At 46.9% G+C, this 15,686-nt stretch overlaps 1 protein-coding gene across 6 annotated transcripts in view; it reads left to right on the top strand.

Annotated features, from left to right (window-relative positions):
• MFHAS1 (multifunctional ROCO family signaling regulator 1) overlaps positions 1 to 14,660 on the top strand; it is a 105,861-nt gene extending 91,201 nt beyond the window's left edge. Inside the window, exons 6-7 of one of the 6 annotated variants that reach the window (XR_015803228.1) lie at positions 2,486 to 2,594; positions 8,098 to 14,660. The gene's annotated coding sequence lies outside the window, so the exon portion shown is untranslated. The remainder of the gene's footprint in view (positions 1 to 2,485; positions 2,595 to 8,097) is intronic. The other 5 variants (XR_015803231.1, XR_015803233.1, XR_015803232.1 and 2 more) reach the window with 5 other exon arrangements.
• The last annotated feature ends 1,026 nt before the right edge of the window (positions 14,661 to 15,686 follow it).

Genomic DNA, 15,686 nt, shown 5'->3' with positions numbered 1-15,686 from the left:
TAATATCCAGCAAGATATCCTAGTCTAAGGTAAACACATGCATCCCTTACTAATACAGAGAGATCTTATTCTGCATGAAGCAAGTAAGCCTCTCTGCAGGCTGTGCACAAGCGGCTCACAGATCTTTGCCCTCAGTGCATAGTGTGACTTTTGCACCTCTGAAGATTTCCTGCCTGCTTTAGCTCCTGCTGCAGACGAGATGGGCTCCTGCTGGGTACCACTGATCCCCACAACATGTTCATCTGCCATCTGCATGGCAGTCTTAAGTAAATTTGGCTGGTTTGTTTCACTACTCACTCTGAATGAAGTGAATTCTACATGAATGAAGATCATATCAGGGATCCTGTCAACCCATCAGATGTTATCAAGAGACCATTCTTATTTTTTCCACTTGTAAAGGAGGTGTACATCAAATGTGCCACTCCCTGTCCCAAGACCTTGTGGATACTAAAAACTGATATGAGTTCAAAAAGGGACCTTGTTGCCTGCAAAGACACTTCCACCTTTCCAGAAAAACCTTGATCTGCATGTAAATCAACATGGCTGGGAAAGTAATCAGAGGAGAAATCACTACAGGCTTGCCCAGCATTTCTTTTCCTCAGGCATCTGCCGTAGCTCTCTCCCAGACACGGTGAGGGGAGAGATGGGTAACACTTGAGCTTAAGGTTTCACAAAAAAGCTTACTCAGTGTCACAGGTATATTGGAATTTCTCCCTAGAAATCTTCACAGAAAGCAAAATTGTATGAAGAGAGAGGGACAGATGCAGAGCAAAGAGTAACAGCCCAACTCCTCCCTACCTGAGGGCTCCTGTGTAGAATCACAGAATTGTTGAGGTGGGAAAAGATCTTTAAGACTGTCAAGTCCAACCCTTAAGCCAGCAGTGCCAAATCCAGCACTACACCATGAACCTAAGCACCACATCTACATGTCTTTTAATATCCTCTAGATGCTACACTCGGAAGGTGAAAGCCATATTCTCTGATTTTGGTGGTCAGACAATCACAAACAAGACCATTTTATGTTAAAAGTGCCTGAGGGACTTGTACTGCTGTACTGCTAGTACTGCTAGGGAGCGAATAAATTAACAGCACCCTTCTGGTAAGTTTGGCCATAAGCTGATCTGGCAGTTTTTCAGTGAATCCTTGGGTTTTTCAAATAATTTGAAATCACCTGTGAAGACAAGCAGTCACAGCCATTCTGATGCTTCCCTATCTACATGCTTCAGCTGGGGAACCCAGGAAGTTCCGGTAACTCCAACCACCCTGTACTGGGAGAGCTGGAACAAGCAGCAAAGGCACTGGTGAGCACCGCTGGCATAAAACTCAAAGATGCCTGCCCTGTGGCAGGTGAAATAAGTCTCTGCTTGATAATACACAGGACCATGAGAAGTACCAGCCTAAGAGTCTGTGATTTCTGTGATTCTCTGAGCAAAAAACCAAATAATTATCCAAAAGCTGCCCTTTTGTCAACTGGCACCCCAACTTCTCTGCAGCTGTCTCAGTGCCTGGACAGGGAAGGGCCCAGATGTGGGCTAGTGGCATTTGAGCTCGAGGGCTCAAAAAGCCTGATAAGAGCCAGGAATGCAAGTGGTCCTGAAATAGGCATAAGGGCAGCTGGGGAATGCCTCATATGGATACATGGGCTGGGGCAGTGGGGCTTGGTATGCAAGGAGGTGATACCTGCCCTGCACATTCAGCGTTACATTTCATTCCCAAGGAGACTCACATTGGGCCAGTGACATGTGCTGTGTTTCAGAGGCACTGTGGAGATCACCCTTGGCCTGCCCTACACAGAGCTGCAGGAGCATTTTCCCCAACAGTTCCCAGAGCTTGAGCAGCCTCCATGGTACTTCGAGTGATGAAGAGTGGTCTTGCCTGCCCAGCCATGCACACCACACAGCCCTTCAAATTATGTAGCATGTGCCCCATGTGTCAAATGCAAAAAACATTGCTGTCAGTGTCATCTAAGAGGTCCCCAAGTCTGGCCACAGAAGGTAGGTCCCCCAGAAGGTGCACAGCCCTCCCTGGCCTCCCTCTGGGATGTCCCAGGACTGTGATGAGGCACAGCCATCCCTGCTGCCCTCCAAGTTCCCCAGCCTCAATCTTTCCTTCCTTGGCTGAAGTTTTGGAGATACAGCCAGCCATAGCATTCTCATCATGAGTTGCTTTTCTGTTGGCCTAGTTTGGGGAACATCACAAGGGGAGGGAAAAAGATGGTTTTCCTACATTTCCGTGTCTCACAGGTCTCTGCGGTGGTATTTAGAATCATTTTGTCCACACACAATCTGGAATTCAGACTGAAGCATCTGACCCAAAGCCAGTCCAGACATTGCCATTAGAGCAAGGTGTAAATTCAGGGGCAGATCAAAGTCAGATTTTAGCTCCAAAGCATGGAGCAGTGCCTGGAGGCTCCCTCATCGTTTGCTGTTCCTATGGTGGATGGGTTTTGCTTTTACCAGAGATTGTGACCCAGTTTCTGTTACAGTGACCAGGTCTGACAGTGACCAAAGATCATCCAAAAGAAGCTCCTGAACTTTCCTGAGTTCTTTTACTGGGTTGTCTGAGATATCTTGATCCATGGGTCCCAGCACAAGGTAAGGCAAGCTACAGACTGCAAGAGACAGGCATGGGCTAGCATCTAGGAGCAGCATGCTAGATAAGCCCAGCATCAAACAATGTGGCAGCCAGCTACTGTGTGCCATGTGAGTATTGGAGACTATTATTTAACCTATAAGTAGACCTCGTCCTTACCTTGCTAATCCTTTCATCTTGAGAAAAAGGATATTCAAGCTCTCTCTAATTTTTTTTAGTTGTTAATGCCTTTTAGTCTCAACCTGGATTCAGCTTGGAGGAAAAAGGCAGTGGGTGCTCACGGTGAACAACTGTAGCCAACAAAGATGTGTGCTCTATGGCCATTGTTGCCAAGACCTCTGTGCTGGTGGTGGGTGCTCTTTGGGATGCAGAGGGCTCATGTCTGATTAGTTCAATCTTAGCTCCAGGCTTCAAAAAAACGTGGTGAGTAGATGCCTTCCAGAAGCAGCACTGTGGCTTCCCTGTCATGCCTCTGGGGACTGCAAGATTTCTTTTTCCCTGTCTGTCTGGACTTCCTGGGAGGTCGCTGCCTATCCACTTCAGGCACAAGCAGCTGTACCTTAAGCAAGTGCCTCTATGCAGCCCTTTCCTCAGGCTCTCTGTCACCACAGAGTTTAGTCTAACCCAGACTTTTCCTCTAGGCAGGCCTGGAGGATGGCAGCAGAAACCCGTATTTCCCTTCTTGCAAATGCAAGAGGAACGTGGGAGCCCCAGCTCGACAGAGGCTGAAAGGCTGGCAAAGATGCAATGTAAACTTGCCAAAAATTCTCTGCCATCAATCCTATCCACAAATTCAAATTTTTGGGAAACCAACTGCAAACACTATCCCAGCATATATATCTGTTCCTGGCCCACTTTGCTTCCATTGTCTCTTCCCCATGTAGTGGTGTTCAACACCAAAGTGAAACAAGAGCTGAATGAAGCAGTAGAAAGCTTTGCTCCCTCCACAGAAGTGCAGGAAACTGAGTGTGGCCAAAAGCTAGAAATGGAGCATTAAGGAATTTCAGACTAAATCACCTTAACTCTGCCCAGGGCTGAGCTGATGGGAGAAGTCCCTCTGCTTTGCCCTTTGCCCAGTGGTAGGACTGAGATGGTGAAACAGGGGATCTGCAGAAGGGTCCTGAGGCTTCCCCATGTTAGGTGGTACATATTTGTGCCCTGCTGGGCTGGTATAGCTCAGCAGCAGCTACATAACACCAAACTCCGGGTGTCTGCACTGAGACTGAGCATCTTACTTCATCTCTTCCTCCAGAGGTAGACAGATATACTCGAGGAGACATCAGGCAGCTGGTTTCACGGTAGTCCTGCAAGACCTAAGTCTCACTCCTGCTGTTTTACCCTTTGTTGCCAAGCTGGGACTGTTTTATTTAGCCACAGTTATTTACCATGGCCTCTGGAACTCCTGCTGGGCTGTGCTATGCTCAGCCCTGGAGGCTGCCTGGGTTTGGGGCTCTCACTGAAGCTGAGAGGTGCTGGCAGGCTCAGACAGACTGAGCTCCTGAGTGTTTAACCCTAGGGTTATCTCTGAAAGACCAAAGAGCCTGGCAGGTTGTATGCAAGTGCAGCTAATAGCGGGGGAAGGTTTCACAGCTCTTGAGCTTTTCCCAATAACTTTCTGTCTCCTTTATTGCTTTTATCACCCCCAAAGGCCTGGGAATGCCGTAATTGGAGATGGGGGCCCTGACAGTGGGCGCAAGGTTAAGGATGTGTTTTTTCTTCATAAGGCAATTTGTATTCTGGCATAGAATCATAGAGTCATAGAATCATAGAGTCATAGAATGTACTGAGTTGGAAGGCAATGACAAAGGATTATCCAGTCCATCTCCTTGCCCTGCACAGGACAGCTCAAGAATCACAGGTAGAGGGGAAAACTGGGTCACATGGACTAATGAGATGTGGAATTTTAGGGGATTTACAAAGAGGCATTCCAAGCAGGGGGCTGGCACAAAGCAGGATTGACAGGTAGTTTAGGATAGATTGACAAGGTGGCTGGGAGGGTATAGTTTTGGACTAAACCATTAGCTTGGGCAATAACAGAACATACTATTAACAAGAAACACATTGCAATACATCAGGCTGTGACCTGGTGCTATGACCACTTCCCTGGGGAGCCTGTTCTAGTGCCCAACCACCTTCTGGGTGCAGAACCTTTTCCTGATATCCAACCTAAATCTCCCCTGACACGATGTAATGCTGTTCCTTCAGATTCTATCCACTAGTCACCACAGAGATCAGTGCCAGCTCCTTCTCTTCCCCATGGGAGGAAGCTGTAGACGGTGGTGAGGCATACATTAGATACATGGACAGCTCCCACATGCTGAAATTTTGGGCTGCCCTCTATCCTGATACATCCATAACACACAGCCTGCTCAGGACAGATTCTCACCCCAGCCTTGAGGGATGCAATGACAATCACACCCAGCATCTCCTGTATGACAGCATCCCATGTGCCATCTCCATCCCAACCAGCTCAGGCAATGCTGTTTGCTTGTGATGGTGTCATCTGCCCCTTGTACTTCCCAGAAAAGCCACAAGACCGCAGGAAACATATTTGGCTGGATCAGCACAGCTATACCTCTATGTAGCTAGAGACTGATAGTCATAGTCCTAAGGCTCACATATCTTTGTTTCCAAGAAAAAAAAATATAGCTGGGCCATGTATTTGTGTTAGATGGTGCAATCTGTGGCTGCCCAGAGCTCTAGTTTTCAGTAGATATATTGCTACAGCCAACCCCAGGGCTTTCCAAAGGCACTGGCAGCATCCACTCACTGCAGGAGAGGCGAGCTGAAGGTCACAAGCCTACTGTTCCCTGCAAAGCTCTTCCTTGTCAATGGCAAGAGCATATTCCACGGATGCTCAGGGCAAGGGAAAAGCAAGCAGTCCCCTGGAAAGCAGAACCAGCAACCCATTGCCTTGATGTCTTTGTTTGATAGCACTGCAGAGATGAGGTGAGGTCCTACCAGGAGGTCTGCTGCCTCTACTGCACTTAATCTTCCTGGAACCAGTATATTTTGGAGACCCTGTGCTTGGGTCTAATTCTGGCTTATGGCTGGCTGTTGAGCTGTGGGTTTAAAAGGTTTTGAGAAAGAGACTTACAGACTGACTGACCAGTATCAAACAACCCCTGCTTGTAGGAAAAGGAGTTAAACCAGAGTGAGCTGAGCAGAATGGAAGACGGTGCCACCCTGAAAGGATAAAATGAGTGTAGTGCTTTATATCCCAGAACTTAGTGGCACAGTCGCTGTAAGGAACAACCAAATGTTCAATGCAGACACTCATACATTGCTCTGAAGGAAAAATGCAGAGACAGATGGCTCCCAGAAAGGTGGCTGTGCCCTGGAGGGTGGATGTCAGCACTTCCCCGTGCATGTGGGCACCTTCTGGGAGACTGCCAGTCTCTGAGAAAAGCCTTGCACACTTTAATGATCAGGATCTTGGTAGCTTCTGGGCATCCCACTGGAACAGATTACAGGAAATTTAAAAATCTTCCCTCATGTTTTCCAGGGAGAGCTGGTGGGGCATCTTACCAACAGCCACCTGAGACAAGGTTAAGTTACAGTGAGCAGTAGTGTAGGCAAAATCATTTGCATTTATTCATTATAAGTTGATTAAATTAAAATTCTGGCAGTTAAATGAAAGAAAGACTACATCTTGGAAATTAAAACCCTACCCTCAGATGGGGAATAAGCCTCTAAAGCAGAAACCCCATTTGAATACTTCTTATGAGAAAATTGAGGCAGTGTTGGAGTCATGGCTACAGGGCACTCTCCTCCACTTGTTATCCAGTCTCATCCCAGTGAGTTTGACATGGCAGCAGCAGAGTTGTCCCAGACGTTAAGCTCTGGAGACTTTAGGACTGTTTTAAATAATGTGGACTGCTTGATTAGCTGAACCAACCTCTCTGCCAACACACTTGCTATGTATGGCAAACACACTTCATTTTTGGCTTCAAGCACACTTTCCATTTCATCAATGCAAAAAGTTAAGTGGGCGCAGTATATCATAAACCTCCTACATATCAAACCTCCTACCTCACCAAAACACAAAAGAAGTCCCTTATTTATTTAACATTACAGGAAAGAAACAATTTAATCTACTAGCCACAAAGATAACACTAATTTAACTTGGTTGCTGTGAGCACTAGGAACTTGGTAGAGCAAGCTCCTTTGTGAGAAGATAATTGTTTCTATTTTTGTAGGGACTGGTATTCATGAGATTAAGCAAGATGCTCTGAATGCAGCCCTAGCCCCCTGGGAGCCTGTTTTTGGGCAGTACTGCAGCGGCAGTGTTTTTCATGGGGCTAAAAGCCAAGTCACTGTGAAACTGTGTGTGATGCAGTTTGATCTGGCAGAGAGCAAAGCTGCTGTGAATCATGAAATAAAGCCAAGATACCCATCCTGCACGAGACTTTTGGAATCTTGTTAAAAGGATTTATGCAGTGTTTTTCCAGGGAGGAATACAAACCCTGTCTATTTATGTGTCTCGCTCCCATCAAATTTTCATGGAGTGCTCCTCCTCTCTGCTTGAACATTGGGATTTCTCTGCTGGTTCCGAGCTCAAGGCAAACAGACACTCAACAATAAAGACTAAATGCAGTACATACCAAAGCGCATCACAAAATGTCGACCCTACAGTAGCAAACAGCTGCAGCTGCCTGAGGTGGTGCCCTTCTTGCTCCAACTGCCCACCTTTCTACCATCTGCTAAGTAAGAAGAACACACATGCAGAGATGCAAGGAGTACTCCTACACATGAAATCCTACATTTAGGATTTGCACTGGGCTTGGGCTCAGAACCAGGCTGATGTTGCAAGGTGAGAAGCACTGCTTCTGGCTGAAGAGTGAGGGTTGGCCACACCATGTCCCAGGAGGATGTCCACAGGAAGCTGTACAAGAACGTGCCAGCTGCAGCAGAGATGCCCTATTTCACAGGTACCTGGCTGCTAGTTGCAGGTCTCAGGATGTCAAGGCATGGGTTAACCCATGTCCTGTCTGAGACAGGCCTTTGGAATGTCTAGGAAAGGGACAAAATGGAAATACTGCAGTTTATCTGCAGCCAGGGTGTGTCCATGTCTCAGATGCTCTGCACAACAATGGTCTCCCCAGAGCCAAAGAGCACCATGGATTTTTAAAGGTCTGGGATGGTTTCTACACTGTAAACAGGTTAGGTATGTTCAGCCTTGAGAGGGCAGATGTGAGAGGGCAAGGAGGAACTTTCTTTCACCCAATTAAGCTATTGGGTGTCCTGTAAGAAGGAAGCAAGGGGAGCTGGTTTCTTTCCACAGTGCAGAATTGAGAGGATGGAGTCTCCACTGCGGGATATTGAGGTTTGCAAGAGTTCAAAAAGGAATAACTTGAGGAAAAAGCCATCGAGGGCTATTAGATGGAGACACCATGTCTGGCTCAAAAAATGCTGATCACTGAAACCTGGGTGAGGTTTCAGAGAGAACTGCACATTATCCCAGTTCTCTCTTTCTTAAGCATGATTTCTTCTTCGTTGTTATAGATGAGTAATGGTTGGCTCTCACAATTAAAGGATAAATGCTGTGTGTGTGTTAAGGTAAGTTTTGTAGATGTATATGTTATTGTAATATATCCCCCCTAGTACTCTTCCCCTTCCCCTTGTATTGTGGTCATGGGATAGCAGGGTAATGGGGGCATTTGGGGAGGGCTGGAAGTAGTATCAGCTAACCTCCAATCAGGATGCAAGAAAGTAGTCTCCACCAATGGATGGCAGAGAAGGGGTTAACCGACAAGACTTTGGGAGGGCCTAGGAGCATAAAAGTCAGAGTATCCACTTTGTAGGTGGGTGCATGGTAGTTTAGTTCTGCGCTCCCAGTGCTGCTCTTTCTCCTTATTCAGGCCTTTGTAGTATTTTTGTTAAGGTTTAAGAAACCTTTGAAATTCTAAAAGGTGAAACGTTTCTCACATCGTTGTGGGTTTTTTTTCCCTTAATTTTGTTCAAAGCTCCTCGGGGAACAAGAAAGGGGATAATATGTGGAGCACAGGCTGTCCCAGGGTTATAATGCTTTACTGCTTACTGGCAGCAAGGAAGATCACCTGTGATAGGCTGAGAGGAGGGCAGATTGGCCTATTTTGTAGCCTCCTTTGTTTTCCTGCAGCTCTCAGTACTGCTCAGTCATTAAAGAATGACCCTGAAAAGTGTTGGCTGAGGATGAGGTTTGCTTTGCTTCCTGCATGAGTGCCTTCAGCATATGCTTCACATCACAGTGGGCTGCACTGTCACCCCAGGCCTGGATCAATCAAAGTAGGTGAGGTTTTAATGCAAACACTGACAGCAGGAATCAGTGGCTCCAGGGCAACATCATGAGACAACGGAGACATCCTGGTCCAGGACACCAGTTGTGCTCCTGGGAGTGAGGACCAAGTGCACCTAAATCCCAACCTCTGCTATGATGTTCATGGAAGGAACATGCATGGGTGGGTTGGATGAGAAGCCATGATATATACCTACTACCTGCTCCAGCTGAGCCTCGTGTCAGTGGCCAAGTGCAGATGCAGCCTTCATTATACAGAGAATGAGGAAAAATCTGCAGGCAGGTGGAAACCAGAAAGTCAAACTCCCTTCTAAAAAAACCTGAAGAAATCTGGTCAAAGGTGTGTGATAATTGATAAAAGATTCGTGTTAATCACAAAAGCATTGGGGTTTGTATAAACCAGAATACTAAGTTCTGAAGTGAAGCATGGACACTAGATAAAGGAAATTATATGATAAAATAATTCTGTTTAAAATCACTGTGTTATATTATGTTGTATTATGTTACATTATATTATGTTATGTTTTCCAAATAAGTTGTATGGGCTACCAGCTTGCAAAATCAAACTTCCCAAAAAGTCCTTCCTGCCTTTGTCTGATCAATACTGCCTATCTCAAGAACCAAACTTCCAGAACTTCTCTGGTAGTTATCTCAAAGACCAGACTTCCAGAACTTCTCTAGTGGTTATCTTCAAGGACCAGATGGCTATCTGTGACTGATTATCACCCAAAGGCTTTGTGAATTTGTGTAAGGATGTTTATTCAACCACTACTGCTTATGACAACAAAAACCAAAAAATTATTGATTACAATGAAAAACCACAGTATAAGAAGAGGCTGCAAACCAAGGTTCGGTGGAGCATGGAGTGGGCAGTGACCCCTCATGTTCCCCAGCACGCTGCTTGCTCTTACTATATCAAATAAAGCAATCTAAATTTTGCTGAATATCGAGACTTTTGTCTCTCATTTATAACAGGTGGGTTGGGAGGAACTGTTCTGGGGGTGTGTTAAAGTCAGGCTAGTTTTCCAAACAATGATGAATCAGATGTTTTCTTGTGAAGTTATATGCATCTAGAGGGAGATGACAAAGACAATTATTTTTTCTTGGTATGCTTACTAAGCAGCTTAAAATAGTTATGTGATGCTAATGGGGATCTGTGATGACAAAGCAATTTTGGGTTGGCTGCTTCTGGAAGAGGAAGGCCTTTTCTCATTATTTGAGTTTTTACTCTGATAGATAATGAAGTCAGTCAGGGGATATGGTGAGAAAGCATCTTTACCTGGGCTGTTCACACTCTTGTGTGAAGGGATGTGTGCAGAACCAGAGACAGGGGATGGACAAGGAAGAACTTCGACTTACTAAATAGAGGATGGAAAGCAGAACAGGAAGGAAAAGTGCCTTTTTTTTTTCTTTTTCTTTTTTTCTTTATTTCTGAGTAGTTTTACTTTCTTTGGATTAGAGCAAGGTGTGTCCAGCTGTTTGTTTCCTTGGAAAAGAACATAAAACAGATAAAACAGCCAGATCCTGATCACAAAAGTTAGAAACACATTGGTCCAAGCTGGCATCTTGCCTGAAAGCAGGACTGGCTGGAGGGGTAAGCAAGAAGTGTGTGTGACAGTGTGGCTGCTTTAAAGAGTGAAGGCACTGCTGGAAAGCAAAGTGGGACACAGAGATGAGCCCAGAGGAGACAGGGAAGGTTCAACCACTGTGCATGACAACTGCCAAGGCTTCGATAATGATGAATTCAATCTAGTCATTATAAGCAGCAGTGAATGCTGCCCTTTTTCCAGCTACAGGCTCAATCTTCACAGGCAGTCTCGTCTATCTGTGCAGGGAACACCTAACTCCTCAAGGATGGGTTGCTCACCTTTCCACTCTTGGCCATCATGCCCTGCAGCAGTGGGGAACAGCAGCACCTCACACTGCTCTAAATATCATGTCCAGGATACACTGACCTCATGGACCTGCTTGGCAGGACACACCTCAGTGAAGCAGGGCATCAAAGGACTGGAAATAGTCCTTCAACATCCATGTAGGTGTGTGTGAATCTGTACAGGTATTTGTCTAAATATGTATGCACGTATACACAGAGATGAATGTGTGTGTCACCAAGTGGTAGGTCCCTCATGTCCTCTTAGTGCAGCTATCTCACAGAGCCTTGGATGCCTGCAGTCCTGGGGAGATGCTTCTGCCTTCTTGCTTCTTCCTGCTCCCAGTGTGGAAGAATTAAGAGCCAGGTCAGAAATACCCAGGTGAGGAGACTTGTCCCCCACCATCCTGTCCTTGGCTAAACCTGGTCTTGGACTTCTTGCAGCAATCTTGTCCCACCTCCTCAGCAAGGGTGCAGCGAAGCTTTGATCAGGGTTTGGTGACAAGATGTGAGGCTGAAAGTTGGGTTGTGCGACAGGGCTGCTATTAGGCTGAGCATCGGCTATGGCATCTGCAGGTGGGGAGGTCCTGAATTCTTTCTCCCTTCCCTCCAGGACTCACGGAGAACTCGCAGAGCCTGGGAGGGCAGAACAAGGCAGGGCTTTCCTGCAGTCTTCTGCTGCTTCCCAGTGGCGGCGTGGAGAGGCACCATAGGCAGATTGTGATGGGCGAAGCCCTGACGGGAGACGGTAGGGGAACTGTCTCATCTCTAAGTAGATGTCGTGATTTCTTTCTCCATCTTCCCCAGATCTCACAGTTAATTCTCAGCAGGCTGGGAGTAGAGTGACAAGGATGTGGGGGAGATATCACAAGCCTAGAGTTTTTGTAAAAGAAGCAAATACTTTTGGAACCTTTCAGGTACTTTGTGGGTTTATTTCCCCAAATCAATGAAAGCTCAAAACTGCCTCAATTTCCTTATCCTGATAATTCACTTCCTTCTTAAAAAGATCTTCCTCTCCTGTTGTGTTATGAAATAAAAAGCATGAAGGCAAACACATCAAGTTTCCAACCTGCCTGTGGTGTTGAAAGCAGGGTAGCTCTTGTTGTTACTGCAGAGAACAAGAAATTGTTTCCTTAGTATATTCATAAAATTAGTCCTCCAAATTGCCTGAATGTTGTTCCTTTCAAACCCCTTGTAATTAAGGGAAGTAATACTGTGGTAAACAACACTGTTTCTTTTAGCATCTGGTCAGGCTGTATCACAGCAGATGCTAATATTTCCCAGTTCTCCCCAGTGGTGCCTTAAGTTTGTAAACTTGAATTTTTTCAAGGTTGTTTGGCCTTTGGGAGGTGGAAGATTTACCCACACACAGATCTCAGTGTTGGTGTTCCTCCTGCCTATGCTGAGATTCTTGGAGGCTAGAGATGCCACTTGGCCACTGTTGCTTATTAAAACACCCCCTAAGGCAGGTGCTGCCACCACCCCTGTTTGCTTTTGCTGGTCACTGAGTAGTTTGGAGGGACATTTAAGCAAAAGAAAGACAATGATGCTAAGAGAGCAAAGTAGGAAAATGGCAAATGAAAGACAATGTCTCCAGCCATTTCTTATCCCTCTAGCAGAGCATCTGTCACCCACTTTGCAAGGCTGTCCTGGGACAGAGTTACTGAGATTACCTGCTATGTCAGGGAGTCTGGGCACCAGACCAGGGCACCACTCTGCAAGTTTCATGGAATTGTTGCTGTCAGTGTGGCTGTGGGCCAGACCCTGAAATAGGAGTTGTAGTTCTTGGGGGCACAAGATTGAAAAAGGGTTATTGTTACCTGGAAAAAGCTTCAGTTTTTGAAAAATAGTTTGTAATGCTCTCCAAGTTTGGGGTTTTTTTGTTTTGTTTTGTTTTTTTAATTTAAGCACTTAATAAGATGATTTCCTAGGAAGAAATAGGTATTTCATGAAATCCAGTTTTCCCACTGGCATAAATTTTAGTCAACAGAGTGCAGGCAGTTTAATTTTGAGCAGAGTCAGGCCACACAGCATAGAGGCAAGTAGAGCTGTCCTTTCTGTATGGAAACAAGATTGCAGAAGCTTGATAACTGACACAAGGCAGAGTGTCCCACAGATTTTTTTTTTAAACATCATGTTCCCTTATCTTTAGGAAAAGGATACCTAAAAGTGACTGGAAAAGAACAGGTATACGCCAGTAACAAGAAGAGAATATGATCAATCATATAGCAGAAGGGATATATGTAATTTTCTAGGAACAATATAAAATCAATCTTACTATTTAATGTGAAACTGCCTTTGAATGTTTGAAAAAAAAATCTTTGCTGTACTTGGAATAGTTAAAGGTGTTATTAGGACATGGTGCTGGACTTTTTAATAGCAATTTTCATGATGCTGTTCATGCGCGTACAGATTTTCTCCCTCTCATTTTGGTGCCAGCCTTCTCCTAACATTAAGCTCCCCTTAGATTTTGTAGGCAGAGAAGGGAGAATCTAAATATCAGTGAGAAAAGGAGACTTCCCTACTAACACAACTGTAAAGAAAAAACAGCAAATATGAAGAAAATCTCTTCAGAAGTCCAGAAAAAAAAAACCAGTGCCTCATAGAGAAGAAGTCACTGTAGGTACATATAATTACGTACACTGGGCTATTGTCTATATATACATATAACTTGTATGTTCTTTTATTTTAAACATTTTAAACACATGTGTTTAAAATATTTTGACTCTAAATCATGCTTCTAAAAAAATCTCCTGCATTTTAAGATGCTGGCCACACCAGGTGTCCACTCCCTCACTGTTGCCCCAGCTCCCCAAGCTAATGCTAAGGTGCACTGGGCATTTCTACTAACTAGCCACTAACTTCTGGACCCTTTTTCATAGTCCCTCTGCTGTCACTTGCCCTTCCCAGCCAGCCAGTGTGAGGAGTTACTGCTTTGGCTGTGAGAGTACACTGTGGGGTGGCATAGCTGGGGTACAGAGCAGATCTCCAGGGACCTAACACAAATTTCAGCATTGGCCTAGAGTTGTGAGGAGGGCATGGGAGCTTTCTGGATAGTTTTGGAGTTGCCTGGATACTGCTCTGTCCTTTCTACTCTCTCCCCTGACCACTAGGACCACTTTGCCTGGATGCTCAAGGATGCTCATCATCCCTGGGATCTGCATACTTGTGTTTCCTGGGGAGTGCCTGAAGAAGTCAATGCCAGTACCATCTCTTCTGCAGCACACTTAAGATCATCCTGGAGATGGATGCTTTCCTTTTCTGAGCAAGCCAGAAAACATGTACATGCCAGAACATCTTACAGAAAGACAGTGGTGTCAGTAAGTGTGTACCTACTACAGCAGATTTCTAGACTCAGCTCTCATGCAGGGAGGTTTGATCGGGAGACTGGAGAGATTAGTATACAGTGCCCACAAGCCATGGATGTGCTTGGAGTACAGACCAGTCTTGGGGGTAAGAGGAATGTCGAATTTGTCTTTACAAACGAGCTGTGGATCTGCTTGTAGATAAGACTAGCACTGAGAGATGAAAGAAACAATGGAATGGATTCCACTGATTGATGAATGCAAAAAGATATTTTCCTTTACAAACAAACTGAAGGTTTGCTGATAAATTAAACTGGATATTGAAAGATGAAGGAAGCAATGGGGGAAAACTATGAACTCTATTTAAGAATTAAAAATTAAAAGGGAGGGTTATACATTAGAGGGGAATCTCAGGTATCAGGCGTTCCAGGAAGTCTGTACCTCTCAAGTACCTCAGCCAATGGGGAAAGAGAGAGGGAAATGTGGCCGGGAAAACAGGATAAAAAGGAGGCTGCGTCCTCCAAAACTTTGAGTGATCCCACGGGAATATCCCATGGCCTCTCCCTTTATTCGAATAAAGCAAAAAAGACTCCTCTGTCTCCTTTTTGGACATAAACCTCTGGTGTTTGTGGATTAATTTTCCTAACAGGTGAATAGACACTCACGCCACCACGCACAACTGGCCGGGAGACAAGCCAACAGGGATGGAGGGGCAGCACACTGGCAGTTTCCTCCGGGTGTGTAGCAAAAAGATCTGCAAACTCCCGTGCACCGGGGCCATCTCCGTGGCTTGGGCGATTCACACGCTTTGCCTAGTGGATGGGACTCATTTCCCAGGCAGTGGCAGGTGCCTTATCCTCTCGCTGGGCTGTTTTCCTCCCCCGGCCGCTGCTCTCCCTCTCCTTGTTGTGCTCCAGCGGCTCTTACACAGCGCTCAAGGTCGAGGTCGGCCGGCTGGAGGGTGCGCGCAGCCCCCTGTTTTCGGGAGTTGCCCCCGCGTTCAAGGCTGCCGCCGCCTTCCCACGCCCGGCGCAGGTGCTGCGGGCCCGGTTCTCACGGCTGACTCTCACAACAAGCCCCGCCCGCGGGGCATGGAGGAAAGGGGGGATGGGGGGGGGGGGGCAGGGGGTCGCCCTGTGCCCTTCGGCTCTTGGCAGGTGGTGGGTCCCGAGAGCGCCTGGCCCAGCACGGCAGTTGCCCAGCCCGAGGCGGCGACCCCCGTGTCCCAGCCGACGGCTCCGTGGGGCAGGGCAGTGCAACCCCCGCGGCGATGGGGCGGACGGGGGTCTCTGCGGGCGGCGGGCGGTACCTGTGGTGCCCAATGGCCGCCCGCGTCCGGACATAAAAGGGGCGGCCGCAGCTCTGTGCTCCCTCCGCCGCCAGGTCCCCCGGAGCCGCCCCTCCTCGCCGCCTCCGCCATGGGCCGCCCCCCGCCGCCGCTCCGCTGGGTGCTCGTCTTCCTCAGCATCCTCCTGCCGCCGCTGCTGCCACTGGCCGGGAGCGCCGCTGGCGCCGGGACACGCCGCGCCCGTGAGCCAGGACCGAGGGGGGTGGGCTGGTAGGGCGCAAATCCCTGCCTCATCCCGAGGGGCTGCGCTGGGCGTTCGCTGCATCAGGGAAGCTTGCGATGGGCTGGGGGGGG

The sequence above is a fragment of the Sturnus vulgaris genome, chromosome 4, assembly GCF_052056855.1.
Source record: "Sturnus vulgaris isolate bStuVul1 chromosome 4, bStuVul1.hap1, whole genome shotgun sequence".
Taxonomy (NCBI): domain Eukaryota; kingdom Metazoa; phylum Chordata; class Aves; order Passeriformes; family Sturnidae; genus Sturnus; species Sturnus vulgaris.
This window is presented reverse-complemented; position numbering and strand designations above follow the sequence as displayed.